At 42.3% G+C, this 24,261-nt stretch overlaps 1 long non-coding RNA gene across 1 annotated transcript; it reads right to left on the bottom strand.

Annotated features, from left to right (window-relative positions):
• Positions 1-3,373: 3,373 nt before the first annotated feature.
• LOC134491188 (uncharacterized) lies at positions 3,374-24,261 on the bottom strand. Its single transcript, XR_010067298.1, has 4 exons — positions 23,965-24,261; positions 19,854-19,933; positions 16,409-16,479; positions 3,374-3,870 (listed from the first exon to the last, which is right to left on the bottom strand). It is a non-coding gene; the product is annotated as an uncharacterized LOC134491188 (long non-coding RNA).

Raw genomic sequence — 24,261 nt, 5'->3', positions numbered from 1 at the left:
TGATCCATGACATGGATCACCATAGACAGGCTATGTCTAACAAGGAAGAGTCATTGTGCATTAAATGACTGAGACATCCATGTCTGATGCGACAAGGAATCCTTTAACTACCTGCTTGGTCTTCCAAAGGAAATGTATCATGCAGATTAGTCTGCACACCCAGTTCCCAGACATAAATTCTATCTAGCTACAGTGCTCCATGTTGTTAGGATTAGGCTTCAATTAATGGTTTTTACCCTGCCCATAACTAGATCTAAACATTGGTTCAGCAGTTAACTACCCACACCTACTCTGATAACAGATCAACTAATAGCTAATAAACTAATAATAACTAATCAAGCTTTGTGTCCTTTTGTACACTGATAATAACGTGAAGAGATTTCTTTCTGAACATCCCAATATGGAAAATCAATTATAATTCAGCATAACAGAAAAGCAATGACTGTGTATGGCAAATGCTGATCTGGAACTACCTCTGTGGTTGTGTTTATATGCTTTTCTTCCTTTCATGAATTTGTTAAAAGAAATACAGAATGCTGAGGAGTTTGTGCCAAGGCAAGCTGATGGGGTTGCCATATTGTTGGGACTGTCTCCTGCTTTGCATAGCCCAAGACAATGCTGCAGATCAATGTAAGAAAAGATTTGGTGCACATCCAAAAACCACCAATTAAATCTGAATGTGTGCCAGTCACTAAGAAGTGAATGCTTAATGCACAGTGATCAGTACAAATCCCAGCCCATATTAATGGGAGTAGTAGAGAGAGATGCCAATTGGCTTTAAAATGGGCAACAGACAGCAGATGGGAAGCTGAAGCACAAACATAAATAACTAGTCTTTTACTGGAAAGTCCTAGACTTAAGAGCAACTTCTGACTTCTGTACAGTATCCCACTTTGTGATCTAAACATGTCTGTTTTTGTTCTACTGATGGAAAAACCCTTTCTTATGGCTTACACTAGGAGGATGCTGATGAAACTGAATCCCTGACTGGGTTATGCAGTGAGATTTCTGGAACTGGCAAAGAATCTGAAATTATTGATGTGATACTACTATTCCAGGAAGCTGCCCCAATGCTATTTCTCTGTCAGAGCCAAGTGAGGTTATGTAACAGGAACATCCCCATGACACCAGCGTCGAGGTGCTGTTTCCGGTTTAAGAGGGAGACAGCAAAAAGAGTTCAGTGGGTTGGATTATGTGTACTGTAAACGGTTCAGAAGCCTCTCGTTCGAGATTACCGGCCCAAAGTCAGAAATGCCCATTCAGAATGAAGTCAGATTGAATTCCTTTGGACTGAGACCCTGGTAAATGTGTATATGATTTTACCAATACTTTCCAGTTGATGGGGTGGAAACAGAAAAGGCAAACTGATGCTGTCCATAGTTCTTCCTTCTCTTTCCCTCTCTGGTCTCATAATCACAAGTCAATATAAATCAGACCAGTGTTCTTGGCAACTTCAAGATGTGTGCGTCAGGAATAAGGCAAAGGAGCAATGCTGAGTCAGGAATGAAGCTCTAGTCTTTATTGTTTCTACCATATAAACAGAATCTTGCCAAACTGAGCAAAACCAGCAGGCTCTCAGGGGAAAACCCCAGAAACTCTAAGGTGGGTCCTGTCTGATCCTATTGGCCAGGTGCCCAAGGCTTTCTACACTGTGTGTGCATTTTCCCCCCAGAAGGTGCCTCTTCCTTCCTCACCTGTGATCTCCATTACCCTGTGGACTTTAATGCCCAGAATTCCCCAGCCAGCCATATTTCATTTGTGTCATCAAGTTGTTATCCTATATGTGATAGGCCAGTGTGAAAATGTCATTGCCCCCTTAGATTCAGTAACTCATTGCACTATTCAGCTGCAATAACTGCAGTCAAACAGTTCCTGTAATTGATGGTCTCTCACATCAGTATGTATGAAGGTTGGTCTATTCCTCCATGCCAAACTGCTTCAACTCAATGACTTTTGAGGGTTTTCTGGCATGAATGGCTTGTTTTCTGGTTCTACCATAAAGGGGATTAGGTTTGGACTTTGACATGGCCATTCCAAAGCACTGAATTTGTTCTTCATCCATTCTGTGTGTTTGGAATCACTGCCTTGCTGCATAGAAAACTTGTGCTTCAGCTAACATACATTGTCTCTTGTAGATTTTTCTGACACTAAGCAGAATTTACGGTTCCTTCAATGACAGCAAATTGTCCAGGTTCTCAGACACCAAAGAATCCCAAAACCATGACACTAGTGCCTTCACATTTGGTAACTGGCATGAAGTTCTTGAAGTGAAATGTAATATTTAGTTTCTGCCAGATATGTAGCCTCCAACATTCCTCCAAAATGTTTGGCAAAACTTGAAGCAAGCATCAATGTTCTACTTAGTCAGCTACAGCTCCCAGCCTACTATTGTACTATAAATACCATTTTTCACCAGTGCTTTTGTAAAATGGTGGAATTGTGAAGACTGATTTTAGCCAAGGTGAGACAGGCCTGCAGATCCCTGGATGTTGTTCTGGGATACTTCGTCTCTTCTTGGGTGATTATGTGTTGCACTTTCAGAGTGATTTCAGCGTGGCACCCATTCCTGGAAAGATTTACTGTTTTCCCAAATCTTTTCCATTTCAAGACTCTGTGACTTATTGTAGATTGGTGGAGTCCCAGAAAATTAGAAATGGGTTTGTGACCGTTTCCAGAATGATGGGCATATATGATATTCTACAGAGGTCTGCAGAAATTTCTTAGGGTGAGAGCATGATGTGTGTGTAGAATTCATGGTGAGAACTTTACTGTAAAGAGGGGAGCCAATCTGTGACTTGTACGTTGGTCATGGCTAGCCTGATTATTGAATTGTTCACATGATTGTCTCTAGATATCCCCTGAATTCAATTGATTGAACTAGGAAGTTGATTACATTTTCACATTGGCACACCACAGGTTGGATGACTCTGCTTATGAAATAAATGAAACAAACATGGTGTTATTTGCTCATTTAGACTCCCCAGAAGAACCCAAATGAATCTCTGGTAACATTTATTGGTGAAGATTTACAAACATTCCAAAAATCCAAAAGGAGGTTGATACTGCATATCTTCCTTGAGCTGTAAGTTTAGACAGCATTGAGAATATCAGGAACATTCCTATCAGGATTGGCTTTGGGAAATGTTTGCATCTGAGCTACTATGGGCTTGTTTACTGCAAAGTCAGATAAGATGGATGTGATTTAGTAGTTGGATTAATAATGTTAGTTTAGATATAATTTATTGATTAAAAAGAGAAGTATTAACTATAATGGTGGGGTTCACACAACATTAAGGGGCCTCCTAACATACAACTGAATGGTTTTTCTATCATGACCAGCTTTTTTCCTTGCTTTCAAAACAAAAAGTAAAAGTGGAGTTTGGCAAGCTCTTTATTTAAAGGCACTTGTTTACATATAGCTGTAACTTGCAAAAATCATTAAGCTGGGCTTTACCTGACTGTGTATCACTGGATTTTTCTTGACTTATTGTACTGCTGAAAGAGGAACATAAATGTTTGCTTTTGTTTATAGCATTTTACCCAGCAAAAGGGCATATTTAATGGCTTATAAATATCAGTAGTAAGATAAGCTCTGTGCTAGTTTGCAGACTAAAAAACACTGGTAAAAAAAGGGACAGGGAGGGAGGAAGAAAACAAAAACTAGCTGAAGCTCCAGACTAGGAGGGAGCAATTTAAGTTTTCTAACAGAATGTCTGCCAGCTAAGCAATAGTTAAATCTGAGGAATGGCCAGGGCAGCAGATCTTTAGTCTCAGCAGTGATGGAATAGCCCTGCTCCTTTGCCTGTTCTTGGCAATTTTAAGGAATTCAGACTGCACAGACATGGACATCACATGATTTCAGATACTTCCCTATTTTAAAAAAACAACAACAAATGTTAGGAAGAAGACTTTCCAGGACATACTATTTCAGCACTGGCTGGGAATTTTGCAGCTGTGACTCCCAACAGGGGATCCAACTGGGAAAGGCCGTGCTGGTTTTCTTAAGAGGCTCTTATCTACAAACAGAAATAACCCAAACAACAGTTTGCCCCTTGATATGAATTGTTAATCCAAAATATACAGAGCTCTGAATCTCAATTTTGCAGACTCACCCCACACTCAAAGGAAATGTCTGATCTATCCATCTTTCCTCTGTAGTTCACTGGGTTTCTCAACTGGGTAACTTCTGCTAGCTGTAACTTGTTTCCCTAATTTATCTTACAACTACATTCTGACAATGTAAAAGCCACTGATTCTTAGGCTGATTTCAGTGCCAATGACAAGCACTTTCCCCTGTACTGCTCCCTTTTAATTTTTTCCCCAATTGCAGAAGGTTCTCACTCTCAACATGCCTATCCTTTGCTGCAATGCTAATAACGGCCAATCCTACTTCTACTCTCTAACTGTCCTGCCTTCTATACTTTTTATTGTCCTTGTAATTCTCTCAAAATTCTTTGCAATTTGTCAATGTCCTTTTTGAATTGAAGCGTGGGGCTGGGATTATGTTCAGCTGGACAATGAAGCATTTATTACACATACTGTTGTGAATTTGGCTGGCTTGATCACTGTGAATGGATGCTCAGGGCCCTTAACAAAAGAATTTTAATGCTCCTTTAAGGGCTCCGGATGGTCCCCTGATGGACAGTTCATCTGCTGGGTAGACTCACAGATGTCTGCTCTGCAGGGTACCTATGTGAGAAACAGCAAGGTTGAAGCTTTGAAAAAACAGAGGTGGAGGAGAAAGTGAATTGTAGGGAGAAGAGGGGAAAAGAGAAAGTATTTCTAGTTGGATTGAAATGAAATTGTGCTCATGTTGATTTATTTATCATATTTTTAGCACCGCCCATCTGGGGGACCACATGGGGGACCCACAGTAAAAACAAGTTTAAAATTCAATAAAATTATAAATAATACTAATATTTCAATAAATATAAAATACAATAAAATCCAAATAAGGGCAGATCAAATTCAGCTCATAAGGGATAAGGCTGGTCCTTGCAGGGCTAGAGAACTAACCAGCCCCAGGAATGGCTCTTCCTCTCCCCACTCCAAGCATGGTGACAAAACCAGGTTTTCAGCTGTTTTCTGAAGTCCAGAAGAGGGGGGGCTAACCGCATTTCCAGGGGAAGGATGTTCCAAAGGGCGGGAGCTGCTGCAGAGAAGGCCCGCCTCCTGGACCCCACCAGATGGAATTCTCTTGCAGACGGGGTCCGCAGCATGCCCTCTCTGCATGACCGGGTAGGACGGGTTGATGTGACGGGGATGAGACGGTCCCTCAGATATCCTGGCCCCATGCCATGTAGGGATTTGAAGGTGATAACCAACACCTTGAATTGGACCCGGAAGCAAACTGGCACCCAATGCAGCTCGTGGAGTAGCTGAGTTATGTGCTGATCTTGAAGTACCTAAAATCATCCGTGCAGCCGCATTTTGGACCAGCTGTAGCTTCCAGATACTCTTCAAGGGTAGCCCCATGTAGAGCGCATTACAGTAGTCTATATGGGAGATGACCAGGGCATGAGTGACCGTTTGAAGGGCCTCTCCTCCAGGAAGGGGCGTAACTGGCACACAACATGGAGTTGCACAAAGGCCCTTCTGGCCACAACTGCCGCCTGCTCTTTGAGTAGGAGTCGTAAGTCCATGAGAACCCCCAAGTTACGCACCGGGTCTGTCTGGGGCAGTGCAACCCCATCCAGAACTAAAGATGGCAAATTCCTGGGAACTGAGGGGCCATTAACCCACAGCCACTCCATCTTACCAGAGTTCAGCTGAAGCCTGTTGTTCCCATCCAGACCCCCACAGCCCCCAGGCACCTGGAAAGGGCAGTCACAGCATCACTTACTTCCCCTGGGATGGAAATGTATAGCAGAGTATCATCAGCATATTGATGATACCTCATCCCATGGAGACAGATGATCTCACCCAGTGGTTTCATGTAGATACTAAAAAGGAGAAGAGAGTACTGAACCCTGCGTCACCCCACAAAGGAGGGGCCGTGAGCCCGATCTCTCCTCTATTAACACTGACTGGGATCAGCCCTGGAGGAAGGAGGTGAACCAGCGTAAGACGCCGCCGCCCACCCCCAACTCCCTGAGCTGACCCAAAAGGATACCATGATCGATGGTATCAAAAGCCACTGAGAGGTCAAGGAGAACCAGGATTGATGCACTGCCTCCATCCAGCTCCCGCCAGAGATCATCCATAAGTGTGACCAATGCTGTTTCTGTTCCATATCCCGGCCTGAAACCTGACTGAAAGGGGTCTAGATAATCCACTTCATCCAAGATCCTCTGGAGTTGCAGTGCCACTTCTCAACCCCCTTCCCCATAAAGGGGTGGTGGGAGACTGGACAAATATTATCCAGTATAGTAGGGTCCAGTGATGGTTTCTTGAGGAGGGGGTGCACCAGCACCTCCTTAAAGGCTGCCGGAAACACCCCCTCCCGCAAGGATGTATTTACCATCAACTGGGCCCAACCACACGTCAGCTCCCAGGCTGCCTTTACTAGCCAGGAGGGACATGTATCTAATTGACAGGTGGTGGCATTTACAGTCCAAAGGATCTTGTCCGCTTCCTCAGGCCCAACAGGATCAAACTGTTCCCGGATAACTGGGTAAGTTCCCCAGGCATTTCCTGAGACCCTGTCTCATGCTTGGAGTCCAGCTTAGCACGAATCTGAGCGATTTTATCCTGCAGATGCTCCAAAAACTCCTCAGCACGGACCTGTAGATGATTTTCCGGCCCCCCTTTCCCCAACAGGGATTGGGTGACCCTAAACAGGGCCGCTGGGCGGCATTCTGCGGATGCAATAGGAGTGGAGAAGTACTGACATTTCACCACTCTTACCGCCACAAGGTAGGCCTTAATTGCAGCTCTAGCTTGTGTCTGGTCAGGTTCAGTCTTCGTCTTTCTCCAACGGCGCTCTAGGCATCTCTTAATCCTCTTCAGAACCCTCAGCTCCTCCGTGAACCACAGGGAGTATCGGGTTCGATGGGATAAGAGAGGCTGCACAGGCACAATCCTGTCCAAGGCCCCAGCCGCCTCCCTATTCCAGGCGGCGGCCACAGCCTCTGCTGGACCATGCAGCAAATCCTCAGGGATAACCCCCAGCTCCCTCTGAAACCCCACTGGGTCCATTAGTCGCCAGGGGCGGACCGATCGAACAGGTACTGCCTCCCTGTGGAAAGGAGTGGCATAGGAGAAACTCAGGGCCACCAGGGCGTGGTCTGACCATGACAAAGGGGAAAGATGTAACTCTCCCCTCAGATCACATTGCCACTGCTCCGACAAGAAAACTAAGTCTGGTGTGAGGCCACTGTCTCGAGTTGGGTCCCGAATAATCTGAGTCAGGCCCATGGCCACCATGGTGGCCATGAACTCCCGAGCTACCTCCGAGGCACGCCCCAGGGATGGCAGATTGAAGTCCCCCAGCACCATAAGCCTGGGGAACTCCACCGCCAACCCCGAGATGGCCTCCAGGAGCTCAGGCAGGGAGGTTGCCATGCAGCAGGGAGGCTGGTACAGCAGCAACACTCCCAACTGCTCTTGGGCACCCAACTTGAAGAACAGGGTCTCACAACCAGCTACTTGTGCAGCAGGGCCCCTGAAGGCCACTAGAGACTCTCTGATGACAACTGCCACCCCTCCTCCCCTGCCCTGACACCTTGGCTGGTGCCACACCCGAAACCCAACGAGGCACATCTCTGACAAAGCTGCTACTCCTTCAGGGCCCAGCCAGGTTTCGATAATACACGCCAGGTCTGCCCCTTCTTCCATGATCAGGTCACTTATGAGGGGGGCCTTGTTGTTGACTGACCTGGCATTAAGAAGCAGAAGCCGGAGGCCAGGGCCCCCATGAGACTGCTGTCCAGGGCCTAGGTTTAAGCCCGGAGGGTCAGAACACGCCACAGGTAATAAACACCTGGGGCGTCTTCCTCTATGATGACTCACCCTCCGGCTCCCGTCATAACATCCCCTGCCCGTCACCACCTCAATAGAATGTCCTGCCCTGCATCCCCCAGAATATTCCAGTCCAGTTGCCTCCATTCCTGTACTTCTGGAATTCCTGGTTTGAAGTAAGGATCCCTCCATCTTCTCATATAGCCATGCACACATACTAACAACCACAGGGGGATGGGGGGGCCCCAGCGCACCAGCTCTCGCTCTTGGCGCTGATAGGCCCAACCATCACCCATAAACTCACTCGCTATGCTTCTGGAGCCTCTCTCACTGGACAACAGGGGGCATCGCAGCCACTACCCTGCACCCCGTCTCTCACTCGGGGTGAGTGCTCTAACACACCACATTCACACCCAGACTCCTCCCTTGTCTCTCACACATAGGGAGGGAGCCCCCATTCACATTGGAGGGACCTTATTAACCCTTGTATCCAGATATTGTGAGGATTAAGAGGATGATGAGGGGATAGCCAAGCCTTAATTCGGGTCTCACAGCGTCCAGCTACTTCAAAGATTTTACAGTTCCCAGGTCAAGAGGCTCCAGGAGTCCCCCCTCAACCCGACGTTGTTGGTATAAAACATTGTTGGTATAGAAGTCCCAAGATCTCAAAGGTCCCTCTGTAAAAGCCAGCTGTCCTAGGCAACACCCAGGTCAAGGCAGGTCTGTTGATCTGCCACCAAGGGCTGATCCAGTGCTCCACCCCTCGCCGCACTGGGGACTCATCCCTGCGCAAGGCTCGTCTACTGTACTGGGGTTCATGCAGGGCTCGCTTGTGCTGGGGCTGGTCTTCTGCCCAGACAGAATGTTGCTGTTGGAACTTTGTGCCTGGGAAGAGAAGGAATGTGTTACAACATTAGATGCTCTGCTCACAGTGATTGAGCTTTCATGTTATGCTAAGCCATAATGTGGTTTAGTTTCTTTTAGGCTTAGTGAATTCTGTGCACCAACCCATTATGGCTTAGTGTCATGTGCAAGTTATGCAGTGATTTGCAAACCATACTTCAAAAATCTTGACTTAGCGTTGTGTGTGAATGCAGCAATGATCTCCCATGGAACAAATACTGCTTGTCTTACTTTAGAAGCTTTCAAAATGTACAGAGAGAGGGAAAGGATGAGGTGGAATAGTGGAAATAATGTCTCTGTCCTCTGTAGCTAATAGCTGGACCAAAGCCTGTCCATTATCACAGATTCCAAGTCAGCTCTCAAGAGCATTAAGAAGCTTTATCATTTTGAAAATCGCTTTCTAATGTGTGGAATCCTCTAGTTCACGCTAATGACTTATGGATGAGCTACCCCTTACAAAATCTTTTACCGTATATGCACTTTAAAAGTAGTAGGATCTAAAAGCCACAGAGCAATAGTTACCCACTATGCTGTTTTGTTTCCAATCTGGTACTTCAGTGTAATTATTTAACACAGTTTTTACTGCAAAGGATCAAAGAGCCTGAAATTGGTTTTACTTGGGCATCTGTAATTTCACTAACTGCAGAATACAAGTATCACTTTCTCTCAGCCCAACTCACCTCACAGGGTTGTTGTTGTGGGGAAAATAGGAGGAGGAAGGAATAATAAGGATGTTCCCCGCCTTGAGTTATTTATAAAAATAATAAAGGCGGGATAGCAAACAAACAAATACATAAACAGTCATTTAAAAGCTCTGGCCAAAATGGGAAAAGGTTGGGTGATTTTCATCCTAAAAATTGTGCAGAAATGAGACCGTCAATCCCTGCGTAGAAAAGGGAATAAATAAACTACAGTTCCTTTGTCCTAAGCAGGTCTTTATCCTGGAGAAAGATTCCCTCCAGACCACAAGGCTGGCTCTCCTGCGATGGATTGCATATCGTAGCTATTGTTGGGCACTGTTGTTTTGTTCTGTTGATTATGATGGTTTCTATTTTACTGTTGCCCTGCTTTTTGCTGTAAGCTCTTCTGAGCCTTGCTGGATTTAGTGGCATATAAACTGTAATAAGTGAGTATATAAATACATACAAACTTTATTGTGGTCTTAGGCCGGCATCAAATAAAACAACCATTACATGCAATGACAGACATCCATATATTTTAATCCAGGTATATCAAAGTTACTCAGGCTTCTTCCACAGGTGATCTTGCTACAGCACACCTTTATAAATAGCACACAAAATTTTGCAACATGATAGGTAATTTTAGACTTTCCACCTGCTAGCAATTAATTTGTGAGCCTGTTTGGTGTAGTGGCTAAAGCATCAGGCTAGAAACTGGGAGACCGTGAGTTCTAGGCCTGCCTTGGGCACAAAGCCAGCTGGGTGACCTTGGGCCAGTCCTTCTCTCTCAGCCCTAGGAAGGAGGCAATGGCAAACCAATTCCAAAAAACCTTGCCAAGAGAACTGCTATGTTATGTTGTTTGTTGTTTATTCGTTTAGTCGCTTCCAACTCTTCGTGACTTCATGGACCAGCCCACGCCAGAGCTTCCTGTCGGTCGTCAACACCCCCAGCCCCCACAGGGACAAGTCCGTCACCTCTAGAATATCATCATCCACCTTGCCCTCGGTCGGCCCCTCTTCCTTTTGCCCTCCACTCTTCCTAGCATCAGCATCTTCTCCAGGGTGTCCTGTCTTCTCATTGTGTGGCCAAACTATTTCAGTTTTGCCTTTAATATCATTCCCTCAAGTGAGCAGTCTGGCTTTATTTCCTGGAGGATGGACTAGTTTGATCTTCTTGCAGTCCAAGGCACTCTCAGAATTTTCCTCCAACACCACAGTTCAAAAGTATCTAACTTCCTTCTCTCAGCCTTCCTTATGGTCCAGCTCTCGCAGCCATATGTCACTATGGGGAATACCATTGCTTTAACTATGCGGACCTTTGTTGTCAGTGTGATGTCTCTGCTCTTGACTATTTTATTGAGATTTGTCATTGCTCTTCTCCCAAGGATTAAGCGTCTTCTGATTTCCTGACTGCAGTCAGCATCTGCAGTCATCTTTGCACCTAGGAATACAAAGTCTTTCACTGCTTCTACATTTTCTCCCTCTGTTTGCCAGTTATCAGTCAAGCTGGTTGCCATAATCTTGGTTTTTTTGAGGTTTAGCTGCAAGCCAGCTTTTGCACTTTCTTCTTTCACCTTCATCATAAGGCTCCTCAGTTCCTCTTCACTTTCAGCCATCAAAGTGGTATCATCTGCATATCTGAGATTGTTAATGTTTCTTCCAGCAATTTTAACTCCAGCCTTGGATTCCTCAAGCCCAGCTTGTTGCATGATGTGTTCTGCATACAAGTTGAATAGGTAGGGTGAGAGTATACAGCCCTGCCATACTCCTTTCCCAATCTTAAACCAGTCTGTTGTTCCGTGGTCTGTTCTTATATATCATAAATTTATTTATATCATAAATAAATACATCACATATACTAAGCTTCGTTATAAACCTGGTTTATAAGAAAATGCTAAGGCAATTTTTAAATACTAATTCTTGGAGGTTGGGTTTTTTTTCCACTTGGCCCTTTATAACACATTACTTGTTAAATATAATCTTTTCCTGCTATTATATATTTGATAGCACTGCTCATTAACTTCTATTTTTGTATAAAGGGTTAGCTTACAGTATTTCTAAGACACACTTATGATATGAAACCTTGAAAATGATCTTCAGTATCACCATTTACCACATTGTCCTCCTCTATAGAGTTGACTTGGCCAGGATCTATATGGTTAGAAAATCCTCAAGGATTACCAGGCTAGAGAGAATGTATCCATTCATACATAAAGGTATCTCAGACACTCAAGTCTACGAAGAGAACAGCCAAGCATCCATTAACATGGAAAGACAGAAAAAAAAAACATAGATTTTAAGTGTTGGAGCATAAATATATAAGGCTCTGACTGCTTTGCACTGCTGTAGGTAATCATGTGTAATGTTCAGGCTTTTTGTTTCTTGTTTTTTTGCAATAAAGATCCTACACTAGCTGAGTCACATTTGGGAGTCATCTGCCAAGTCCCACTGAGAGTCGAGTTATGGAATAAGTGTATAGAGATTTATGATTTATTGCCTACTTGGGTGTGAAGCCTGATAGTATATGCTTTTCACATGTTGATGGCAGTATATGTTAGCCAAATGGCATAAACAAATGTGGATTTAACTCTGAGGATTTGCTATTCAAAATATGGGATCTCATCAAAGACCACATGCTGAATTTCTCCAAATCATGTAATTTTAATTCATCTCTTGCACATGACATTAGCAAACCATGATGTTGCATTTATGAGTTATAGACTTTCAGTTTTCTATTTCATAATACATTTCAGTATTTTATTAAATGAATAAAGGTTTTTTTTTTCAATATGATGCCAAATCCATTCTTGCTGCAACTTCATTAATAGTATGTTGAGATAAGAATAAAGTTTTCTGTCTTCTGGATATGCCAGCAGTCATGTTTGTTCTGGAACAGTTCTGAATGGATCCAGCAGAGAACAATGACTAAAAAAGAGTGAAACACGCCACACAGAGAAGTCTTGTGAAATTGAGCCTCAGTTGCTTTAGTGCAATTCCTGTTCACAGAAAGATTATAAAAACAGAGTGGGAGGACTGAGTGGAGATGCCCTGGTTCAATCTGTTGTCTTTCAGATGCACTGGGAAGGACACTTTTAAGAGCTGTAATCCCATCACATGTGGGGGCACCATACTGGGAAATGTTGGACTGGTTGGAGTGTACACACACATGCATGCATGCATGCATGCAAGCAAGCAAGCAAGCAAGCAATAGGGGTACTGTTAGAAAAAAACCTGAACAAATCTTGCAGAAGCTTTCCTTTTTGAAAAAAGTAATCCTGAGACACAAGCATTCAAAACTTGCTTAAATGGCATTGACTTTGTTCATTTATTTCTAAGGTTGGTTTTGGCAGTTGGGAGCAAACAAAAATATTTTATTGACTTACAAACACAATTGCCCCTACTCAGTGATTTGTTTATTATTAAAAGGCTTGGAATGGCAAGAGATCATGATTTGATCTTTGGGACAAGGCATCAAGGTGACTTAATGAAACCACTGGAAAGCTGAATATATTTGATGCTATTTTTTTGTTCCAGAGCAGACTCTGAAAACCAGCAGTACAAAATTAGCCACATGGATCAATTTGAACAGTTGTAATCCAACACATCTAGATGGTAATAGATTGGGGAAAACCAATTTTGTGGGTCCCACATAATCATTTCAAGAGCCTATTCTTTAGCAAGCAATTGGTAGGCTGGCAGAGGAACTCTGTTTCTGAAAATCAACCATTTAGAAAAATTGGCTTTTCCTCCCATTCCCTCTCTACTTGGCCATCCTGGAGCAGAAGTAATGTGAATACTAGGAATAAAAGCAGAAACAGTGACTATTTGGAATAAATCCCTTAGCTAATAGTTTACAGGCCTGCTTTAGTGTCTTAGCACCATATTTAACTGTTGATGCATTACACTGTAATTGGTTGCAGGCCTATTGAGCAAATAGGTAGGCTTGCAAGTCTTAGAGTATAAGGAGTATTTCAACCTCCGGCTGCTTGCCAGAAGTGGCAGGTTTGAAAAAGCAGGACCCTTCAGCTGTACCTGCTACCTTCGAGTGCCTGTGCATCAGCTCTCTGGTAAGCTTTGAGACGATGGAACATTTTGAAAGAGCTGGGCTCTCCCATTTTAGTTGGCACCCTTAATGGGATTGGGGAGGTACTGGGTTTTGGTCTATGATCTGACCTGTGCAGGACTGTGCACTGTTTCAAAACTGCACCCGCAGAAGCCCCCCAATCAGTGGGTTTGTATCAGTGGTGAACTTGGAAAGATGGCTAAACCCATGGATGGTTTCCTGCTACTGGTGACGTTCAGTAAGAGGCTGTAACAAATAGCTTTGTTTAACGTGCCCTGCATACCTGAAATCATCTGGTGGGATACCAGAACAGAAGCAGGATAGGAATTGGCAGTAAGGACAGCCAATGTTACACATGTATAATTTTCTGCCAGTTCAAGGTGGACAGCATTTTAACTGAGCTTTGGACTCTCTGGATCTCTGGACTGCCTGTCAATCTTCCATGTGGTAGATATTTGTAAGGCTGAAAGGCAGAACTGTTTCTTTTGCTTTTGACACTGACAAAATTTTTGTCTCATGGTCTCCTGAGTTCCAAAAACCAATCACAAAATCTGGTCTGAGTTCACTAATAAAATGAGTAGCACATTACAGTTTGACAGATCACTTTTCACACAACACCCAAGAATGAGATTAAGTGGGAGGAGTTTTAAACATTAGCCATCAATAAAGTTATGAACAGCAGCATGTCCAGAAATGTTTGCCAATGGTATTTAGGCTAGACACGCATGAGAATAAAAATTCAATCCATGAATATTTTTCTGTGTGGTCTCATCTGAACTTCCAACATGAAGAGTGATTCCAATATCCCTAAAGTTCCAAGAAACAATAGTTTCAACAATTCATTCCATCCATCTCTGGGAACATTGGATATGTAAGGATGAGGATAATTATAATGGCCTATGCCTGTGTTTGCATGACATGTAATGTATCTAGCCAGTAGGACTGTTTATGCCATTATCGTCCCCAGTTTTGTGAGGTTCTGAGGTTTACCTGCAGCTGCATGTATAGTGTGACATGAAGAAGTTGCCATTTGGGTTTTGCAGGAACTGAAATCTGAAACTTATGTAGGGCTATGTAACGACAGGGCTGGAGAGGACCAGTACTCTGCTGCGAGGACCTTCCATAGCAGGTGAGGTGATGGATGGAAAAAAGAAGGCTGAGTTTGCATGGTTGGCTGGAAATGTGCAATACACTAAACCATAAAAAGTAGATTACAAACCTAGCTGGGGTCACCAATCTATTAAGCCAAAACAGGCAAATCACATTTTGGCTTAAAAAATCATGTGAATCCAGTCATAAGAAGGCAGGAAATGGATAGGTGAATCAAAGAAACAAGGGATGAATGGGAAAAAAATTACTTCAGCAGGGAAAGAGGATGGCTGGATGTTACACTGCTGCTTTCGCAGGCAGAAAAGAATACTGTTCATTTCTCCAAATCTCTTCCATTCTTGGTACATAATGGGAAGATTTGTTGTAAAGAGTCTGTATGCTCCCCTCTCGGGGTGCCAAAGTGGCATAAATAATATATATACAACTGTCCCTGTTCAACAGTTCTAGTAGGCTCCTGGGGTGAGGGAGTGGAACCTTTTTTTTTTCTGGTGAAGTGGGATCAAACTGTTAGAAAAAGAGAAATGCCACACCATAGTAAAAACAAGAGTTTGTATTAGCACATGCACCATTTATTGCAACAACTTTCGGCTGCTTTTACAAGCCCAGATAACACTGATGATTATTTACTTTGGAGCAGCCACTAAGGCAGCTGTTCCCATGCCAACTTGCCAAATTCGTCATCGCTCAAGAGTAAGGGAGCTGCGTTAATTGACGCCACTCCCATCTGCTATTCACAATGATAAAAGTTGCTGGAGACCCAATTTCTTTATATCCAGTTCTATCACATTTTAATACCTGTCTGAAAACAGCTGGCCCACCATACCAAATGAGCATCTCTCTCTGTGTTTATGTGTGAGGTGTGTCTATGCATGTTCCCATGCACACGTATGAGACAGAATGTCTGTATGTCCACATTCACACATACTTTACCACTTCATGCATCCAACAACTTGGACTCTGATTCACAAATGCTAATGCTAGTTATATGAGTCCTAAAGGTACTGGAACACCCTTAGTTATTTAATATTTAAATACATATACACCCATCACCAATAGGTTACATACATATAACCTATTCCCTTTCAGAGTGAGCTATACTATGCAAAGTGCGAAAAGTCAAAAATAATCTCTTTTGTTGAATAAGCTGTAATCTAAGATTAATTTAATATTTCAGAGTTACTGGACCCCACTGCACTGAGCTGTTGGAGATGCAGTGAGAATACAGATAGTCCTCGCTTAACAACTGCCCAGTTTAGCAATTGTTCAAAGTTATAACGGCACTGAAAAAGTAACTTTATGACCGGTCCTTGTACTTATGATCATTGCCGGGTCCCTGCAATCATGTGATCAAGATTTGGGCGCTCTGCAACCAGTGGGCATTTATAACCGTCACAGTGTCCCGCAGTCAGATGATGCTTCATAGCTGGCTTCTGACAAGCAGAGTCAATGGAGAAGCCAACAGAAAAATCTCAAGTCCAATCATGTGATGTCTTGCTTAATGACTGCAGAAGTGAGGTTGTAAGCCCATTGCAGGCATGTGATGGCTCCCTTAATGACGTCACTTAGTGACTGAGTTGCTGGTCCCAGTTGTGATCATTAAGCGAGGATATAATGCCTTATTAAAACGTGTTTTTTCCAATGTCCTAGCTATTATATTCTGGGAAGAAGTAACTACATACAGTATATCAATCTGATTTTGAGTCAGGGTTTACTATGTTTAGACATACTTACAGTATTATTTTGAATTATATACCTATTACATCGAAACTGACATCTGGACAGTGGAAATGGATTCTTCATGCATTCATTGCTATGAGATTAGTTCTTCAACATTGGAAAGAGAAATGTATAGCCCCAATTACTTAGTGGATTGATGACCTGATGTTACTGGTGACCTATGAATGAGCTGCTTACAGATGTAGACTGTGTATGGACAAATAAAATGAAATATAGTCAGCCTTTATTGAAATTGTTGGGTGACATTTTATATACATGTATGAGAAGCCCTTATATATAAATTTGTTTTTGTTGTATTGCTTTCTTTTTTCTTTTAACCATTGCTTTTTTGCTTTTACCATTGTTCTGCTTTATTAAAGACAAAGAAACAGATAAATTAATGCAAGGCACAAAAAGGGAGAGTAAGCCAAGGAATTAAAGGCATAAGGTACCATTCATTATATTTCTACATAACGTCCTATCCTTTCAACCCATCCATGCTTCCACCACATTCATACATTGTTGACAAACAACACATCTCTTGAACCTACCCTTTGATATCTGAAGTATTGCTTTTCTTTCACTTAAGTAGAATAATATTCTTAGCCAAACCCCAGTCAAAGGTGAAATTCCATATTTTTGGAATATAATTTAGCTTCACATTTACATCTTTGACTATGTTTTCCCACAATGTTCTATTAACATATGTAATGAATTGAAACCAATAGAGCTATAAAATGGAACACGACCAGATCATATGAGTCAGAGAGCTCTGAAATGTCTTACCACTCCAACACATTTCTTAAAATTTGGGCCCACTGATTTTCCATAAGCAATCCATACCCATATTTTAGCATTTCTCCAGTTAATACTTTCAGTGTAGCACATACAAGGCCAAAGATAAAAATATAACTCCTAGGACTTTTCATCCCACTTTTCTGAATTAGCAGATACTTTACATCAGACACCTGGTCTTTGTTGACATAATGATTCTCTTAGCCAGGGGGAGCTGCTGGTACTTGCTTGCACCAGTGTAATGATTGCCTATTCTAAACACCATCAGACTCATAAGCAGGATCACAAAGATATCTGATTTATTAAAGAATAGTATGCAGGTTCACAAAGAAAGCTGGAATGGAAAAAGCGCGCCAAATGCAAACTAAAAAACCCTCGGTACAAATGAGATCCCTCCCCCCGTAGAATCTTCCCAGGCTCACAATCCCAGGTGCTCCCAACGGCTTTGATGATGCGGTGGAAAAGTCCTTGAGCCGAGCACATAACCCAAACACATTCCATTGAAACGAACATAGATACAGAGCTTGGCACAAGGTTTCACAGCAGCTCCCTCCCAACAGAAACGCATGTCAGCACCATGGCATGTGAAACGTTATGATGTACAGTGCACATTGAAACAGTGAACATGACAACCAGCTTCTTTCTCTCTTTCGCTTTCTCTCTTTCCTTTGAGAAGTTTTACTTGAATAAAAGAAAAATAAGAATAATATAAAAGAATGAAAGAAGAAAAGAAGAGAGAAAAAAGAAAAAGTGCAGGGAACAATATAGCTAAAAGAAAAGAATGGGAAATATATAATTAAATAAGTGACTTCCAACATTCATTACAGCTCTGTCTATCCGTTCAGTTGTGTCAGACTCTCTGTCACTTTGTGGATCGATGCTCTCCATGCCTTTTTATCTCTTACAGCTTCCTTTAGTTCCATCAAAGTCATTCCAGTGTCACTTCTGATAGCATCAAGCCAGTGAGTCCTAGTGCAGCCCCTTCTTCTTCTACCACTGACTAATTCCAGCATAATTATCTTTTTGAGTAAGCTCGCATAACATGACCAAAGTATGACAGTTTTTGTTTGATATTTTTGGTTTGACTCTGTCTAGGACTTCCTTGTAGGTAATCTTCGCTGTCCAGGAGATGTGTAGTAGCCGTCTCCAGCACCACAATTCGAATGCATCTATCTTTCTCTTATCTGCCTTCCTCAAAGTCCAAGTTTCACAACCATATGTAGCTACTGGATTGAATTAACTAGTCTGCATTTGGTTGGGAGGCTGATATCTTTATTCTTCCAGATATTATTTATACTGGTCATTGCTGTTCTTCCAAGCGCTGTATGTCTTCTGATCTCCAGGCTGCAGTCACCCTTTCAATCAATTTTAGAGCCAAGGAAGTTAAACTCCTTTACTGCTTCAATTACCTCATTGTTGATCTTAACACTGACTTACACATTCTCTGCCATTGTCATTATCTTTGTTTTCTTGGTGTTAAGGCGCAATCCAAGTTTTTCACTTTCATCTTTGACTATTAGGATTAGCTGTTCTAGATCTTCTTTACTTTTCACCAGCAGTGTTGTATCATCTGCATAACGAAGGTCGTTGATGTTCCTACCACCAATTTTTACCCCAATATTAGATTCTTCCAGATGTGCCTTTCTCATAAACACTTCATTACAGCAGTTACAATCAAAATTATTATCCTTCCTCTTAAATAATCCCTTTGTCTCCTTATTCAACACTTTTTCAATCGTCCAATTGTTGGAATATTTTTTATACGTTTACAATAAGGAAAGACAGTAGCTGGTTCCTGTCAGAATAAATAAGTGAATATATCATGTAGCAAAGGAAGACATATATTTTATGTATAGAAAAACACACGTACTGTATAGGAAAGATAAAATGCCCATTGTTTAGCTTTAGATAAAGAAACATCTGCTTAACCATAAATACCTTCTGTTTTGACTTCCAATAACAAGAATATAGCAAAAATAAGACAGCAAAATGTATTTTAGCCATGCAAAACAACATTTCTCCCAGTTTAACATACAGTAATCCTTACAGAGTCTGTAAGGATAACCTACTATCCATAAGTATTTTTTACTATTCCAGCTGAGCCACATGCCTGTCAGGAGGCATTTAATTATACCACATCAGTGGTTTATTAGAAATTAACTATTATCTTTTACATACATTGGCTCTTCTATTTTTGTACAGTACTCCTAAAACTGACTTTTACTTGCCCCAGGAAGTGTGACTGGGTTTATCTGTGGCTTATAAACTAGAAAACTTTTTAGATCTTTTCCAGACTTTTGGATCTAGAATTTACAAAGATGCCCTTTGCATTAAAATTCCATTATAGAACACTTCTAGTCTATAATCCGTAACAAATACTTGCAGGTCTGTTTCAGATTTAATAGGAAACCGTATTTTTTGTTATATGAGTCAGCCTGCACAAGGTTCAGGCTTCATGCACTAACCATAGTTCCTTGTGGCATCTGGACACAAGGACCTGTAGTTTATTTAAACCAGGATGGAGAACCTGTGCCCCACAAAGTGTGCTTAACTACAACTCCCAGTAGACCCAGCAAGCATACTTAGTAGTGAAGAATGCTGGGAGTTGCTGTTCAGCAGGCTCTGAAAGGCCACATGTTCCCTATCCTGAGTTTTACATTTTAGCTGATGAAAAGAAATATGCATACCAAAATTTGGGATAATTTTTTGTATCAGGGGAAGCAGTGTCTGTAATTGAATGATGATGCCCTTCTTGAATGCAGTGTAGCTGTGGTGAAAGTATAAGGAATGAATTAATTGGTTTTTTGCATCAACTTTTGCTGAATGTGGTAATGTGAAAACAATGACTGCAGGAAACAGCATTACTGAACAGAGAAAAGGCCAAAGAATTAATAAAAACAAATTGCTAGGCTAGGTCCATTGACCAATGTAGCTAAGGAAGGGCTGTGATATGATTGCTCAGGCAGGAGTCTGGTGAAAATTAAGCAGCCTTGGTGACCAAATGGCATGGGATTTCTACTAACCCAGCCCTCCCAAAGATTTTGTCGCAGGGATAATCAACAATGGCCTGATGGAAGACCTGAAATCCAATATTCCCCCTTCCTTGCTTCCCTATCATAGGAAAGTACATAAATGACAAACATCTGTGATGTTAAATTCTATAAAACCTCAAAGATCAGAAGATATAGATCAGAATCAAAGCTTTGTTGAGTTCCAAAGTTGGAATGGAGCATACTCAGATCAGTCTGTCCACCATGGGGTGCAATAAATTGAGGAACAAATCTCTGAGATCAGTGGGACTCACTTCTGAGTAAACCTAAGTGAAGGCTACAGGCCAGACTAATACACACACACACTCAGGACTTCATCAGGTTATTCCGCTGAGAGGACAAATAAGATTGCAGAGTTATTTATTTATTTATAATTTAATAAAAATAATTTATTAAATTTATCCCTGCCCAGAGTTCCCTGATGGGAGGAGATGGGCGGGGATAAATTAAATAAATAAATAAATCTTCCCATTCCATGTAGTGCAGCCAACGGAACTGGCAGTTGAATTTTCTTCAGCCCTGGGGGTAGAACAATATTCTCCCCTGTACCCATATGCAGAAAGCTAGTTAATGGGATGCAGGTTAGTTTACGTGGGGTATGTGATGGTTGCCTAATCCCAAATATTCAGTCTCACAAGCCCGGGCTTAAAGGTAACTGATTTATTAAAGGAATAGTATGCAAATACAGAGAAAGCTGAGAATGAGCAAAAGCGCGCCAAATACAAACTTAAAAGCCTTGCTTCCAACCCAGTCCCGCCCCGAGCGCTCGTTAGCAACCACCCCCACCCAGGTGCTAGCAACCGTTACATCTGCCTGGGAAAGTAACCTTGAACAGAGCTGCAAACCCAAACATACATTCCAAAGTAGCAAAATAAAGAACACAGCAATAATGGAAAATACCAGGAAGCGTTCAAGCATGTAATACACGGATCGACGGTTTGACATGTGAAACGTTACAAATGTTAACAGAACATCGAAACAGTGAACATGACAGGGTACAACCCAGCAACAGGATCTGTCCAGAATCTGCTTTTGGAAAGGACCACCTCATTCTGGCTAACAATAGAAGCCTGCCCCAGTTATAACAATTTTGGTACTACTATGTTACAATGTCAACTCTCTTATTCTGGAATACCAAATACTGTATCTTGCCTGATTAAAAGATTCATTTTAAAAGAATGCATATTTTTGTGCCTAATAATAATAAAGGAACCATTCTAAGATAGTTTTTAAACTCCTCATTGAAAGTATGTTTTCCCCCCATGTTTTGCAATAGCTCTACTAGCATTAAATTTATGTTCTGGGAAGAAACAACTGCATACATTAATTTGACTTTGAGACAAGTTTTAATATTTTCTGATGTACATACTCTTTTGAACTACATACTGCTACTACTACTTCCTATTTATGGAAACTGAGCACTGGACAATGGAAATGGCTCCAATTACTCAACTGAGTAAAGATCTGATGTTACTTGTGTTCTATGATGAAGTTACTTACAGATGTAGATTATGTAGATTATGATTACAGTAAAATATGGTCATTCTTTATTGAAATTCTGCATAAAATTTTATATACATATGTATAAGAAGCCTTTCTTCTGTTTTTTTCCCCTTTTTTCCTGTTTAATTAAACAAATAAAGGGAAACAGCCAGTTTGGTCTAGTGGTTAAGGCAACAGGCTAGAAACCAGGAGGCTGAGAGTTTTAGTCCTGCCTTAGGCACAAAAGCCGGCTGGGTGACCTTGGGCCATCCCTCTCTCTCAGCTCAACTCACCTCACAGGGTTGTTGTTGTGGGGAAAGGAGGAGGAGGAGGGAGTATGAGGTATGTTTGCCTCCTTGAGTTATTTATAAAAATAATAAAGGCGGGATGAAAATAAAGAAATAAAATATTGCTTACTTTTTCATATGTAAGATTAGCTCTATTGATATTACAGCTATATTAAGAGGCTGTTTATATGTAACACATGCTGTAATTCATATTTTAAAATGTAAACCAATGCAATAGATGATGAAATGCAAAGGAGAGTGATTATTTCTAAGGAGGAATTTTGGCTTGTCGTACAATTTGCCATGAAGAACAGAGAAGCTATACAAATGCTAAATGTACAAAAGTTCCATCTTCCTTTCATCTGGTCATCCAACCCACATATTCAGGACACTGTTTTACCACTTCAATATACATTGGCCAAGTCTGAAATCTGTTCCTAGTCAGTATGACCTAAACTATTATTCTCTGAAAACAAAAAAGCAGAGGCCTGTGTCTTTGGCTGCTGATTACGTTAACACTTTAATTCCATGTAGTGTGGAAGAGAAAGGCTGATATAGCCTTCTTTTCATTGCTTGCAAATGTGTTCCTTGAGTCAATCAAGCATGTTTAACTCCTTTGAATTATCCTTCATTGGAATAAGACCCTGTTTCGGCTATCTATGATACAACTGCTGGAGTTTTAACTGAGCACTACTGCATGCACTTTGCAGGTTCAGTCCCGGCATCTCAGGGTTGAGAAAGATCCTCACCTGAAATTCCTGTAGACAGGTCAACCTTCCCCCAACCTGGTGCTGTACTTCAAACCTATTACAACCCCAGACCACATGGACATTTGTTGTGGTGATGTGAGAATGTGAAATTGGGGAATGCTGGCATAAATACCGTAACACTGAACCAATGGACCAATGGTCTGAACTGGAAAAGGGTAGGTTCTAATGGCTGGTTCTAATCATCCCAAGTAAGGTATCTAACACTTAATCTAGCACGAGCAGAACCATTTCTTCTTATTTATACTTTTGGATCTGCTATGGCTCCCCTCTTAAATGAGGGCAATGGCACAGAGGTGTTCCAGGAGTCAGGCAAAATTTTGAATGATCTTCTTTTATATAACTATCCTGTACAACCCATGAGGTTGCAAACATGTCAAAACATGTGATGTGACACCATGATGCAAAGCCCAATCTTTTATATTTATGTCCCAACACTGCACTCAAAAACCTAAGTTGCTTTGTTTGTATCACAACTTCCTTGCTCCACTCCTGTGGGTGCCTGCTAACATACTAGTGAGAGGAGTGTGTCAGACCAGCCTAAGCTGGTATGCTAAGTAGACCTCTTTCTGCAGGCTAGGGAATTCTGGGAGTTGAAGTCCACACATCTTCAAGCTGCCGAGTTTAAGAAATTCTGCACTAACTTACGATGCCACACAGCTGTGGGATGGGATGCAACATAGGGTAAGAGTGCTGTGCCATCTTATATCTGAAACGGTGTGAAGTTAAATCTCTAATCGTGAAGATCACAAAGTGACTTTTGGAAATCACCAGCAACCGAACCTTCATGGTGGGGAGTGGGGGAGGAGAGTAAATTATGCAGTCTTCCCCAGCTACCAGATCTATTGTAACATGACCAGGTTTGCCGGGAATAATTTGAGTCACAGCCCAACCCATTCGGAGGGAACGATGTTGTATACCATTCTGAGCGTCTAAGACAGAGGTGGGCGATTTTTCTGCAGGCTGTGCACTATCCTCAATAATGTTTAAGGAGAGAAAGGGGTGCAATCAATGAAGCACGGAAAGGAAGTGGGTGGGGCTGTGGGCAGGGGCAGTGTTTTTCCCCAAGAACCCCCCCCCCGGATTTTAGGGGCCTTCTTTTTTCCTCTCTGACCATCTTAAATCTATTGCAGAGCCTCTACTCTGAAGCAGGGTACCCTAGCCCAGTTCCAAAAGGAAGGAATGGATCCACATGAAAGGTAAACCACCTACATCAGGGTGAACTTGCCCTCCCACCGTCAAGAAACCCCACCGCGGCTCGCTCACGCAACCACAGGGTAATTGGCAGATGCGGCGGGGCTCCTCAGCCGCGACAATAAAGGGACGCGAGGACAAGCAGCCGCTTTCTGCCCTGACGCGCCCTTTCTTCCTTCAAGGGCGGCTCCGGGAGCGGAGGCCGGCAGGCAGGCAGTCACGTGCCGGCAGGCGGCGCCACTGTTGCTCGCGCGGCTCCTGCAGCAGCTGCTGCTGCTGCCGCCACCTCCGGCTCCTCAGTCCCAGTTAGGGCAT

The sequence above is a fragment of the Candoia aspera genome, chromosome 2 (genome assembly GCF_035149785.1).
Source record: "Candoia aspera isolate rCanAsp1 chromosome 2, rCanAsp1.hap2, whole genome shotgun sequence".
In the NCBI taxonomy this organism is placed as follows: domain Eukaryota; kingdom Metazoa; phylum Chordata; class Lepidosauria; order Squamata; family Boidae; genus Candoia; species Candoia aspera.
This window is presented reverse-complemented; position numbering and strand designations above follow the sequence as displayed.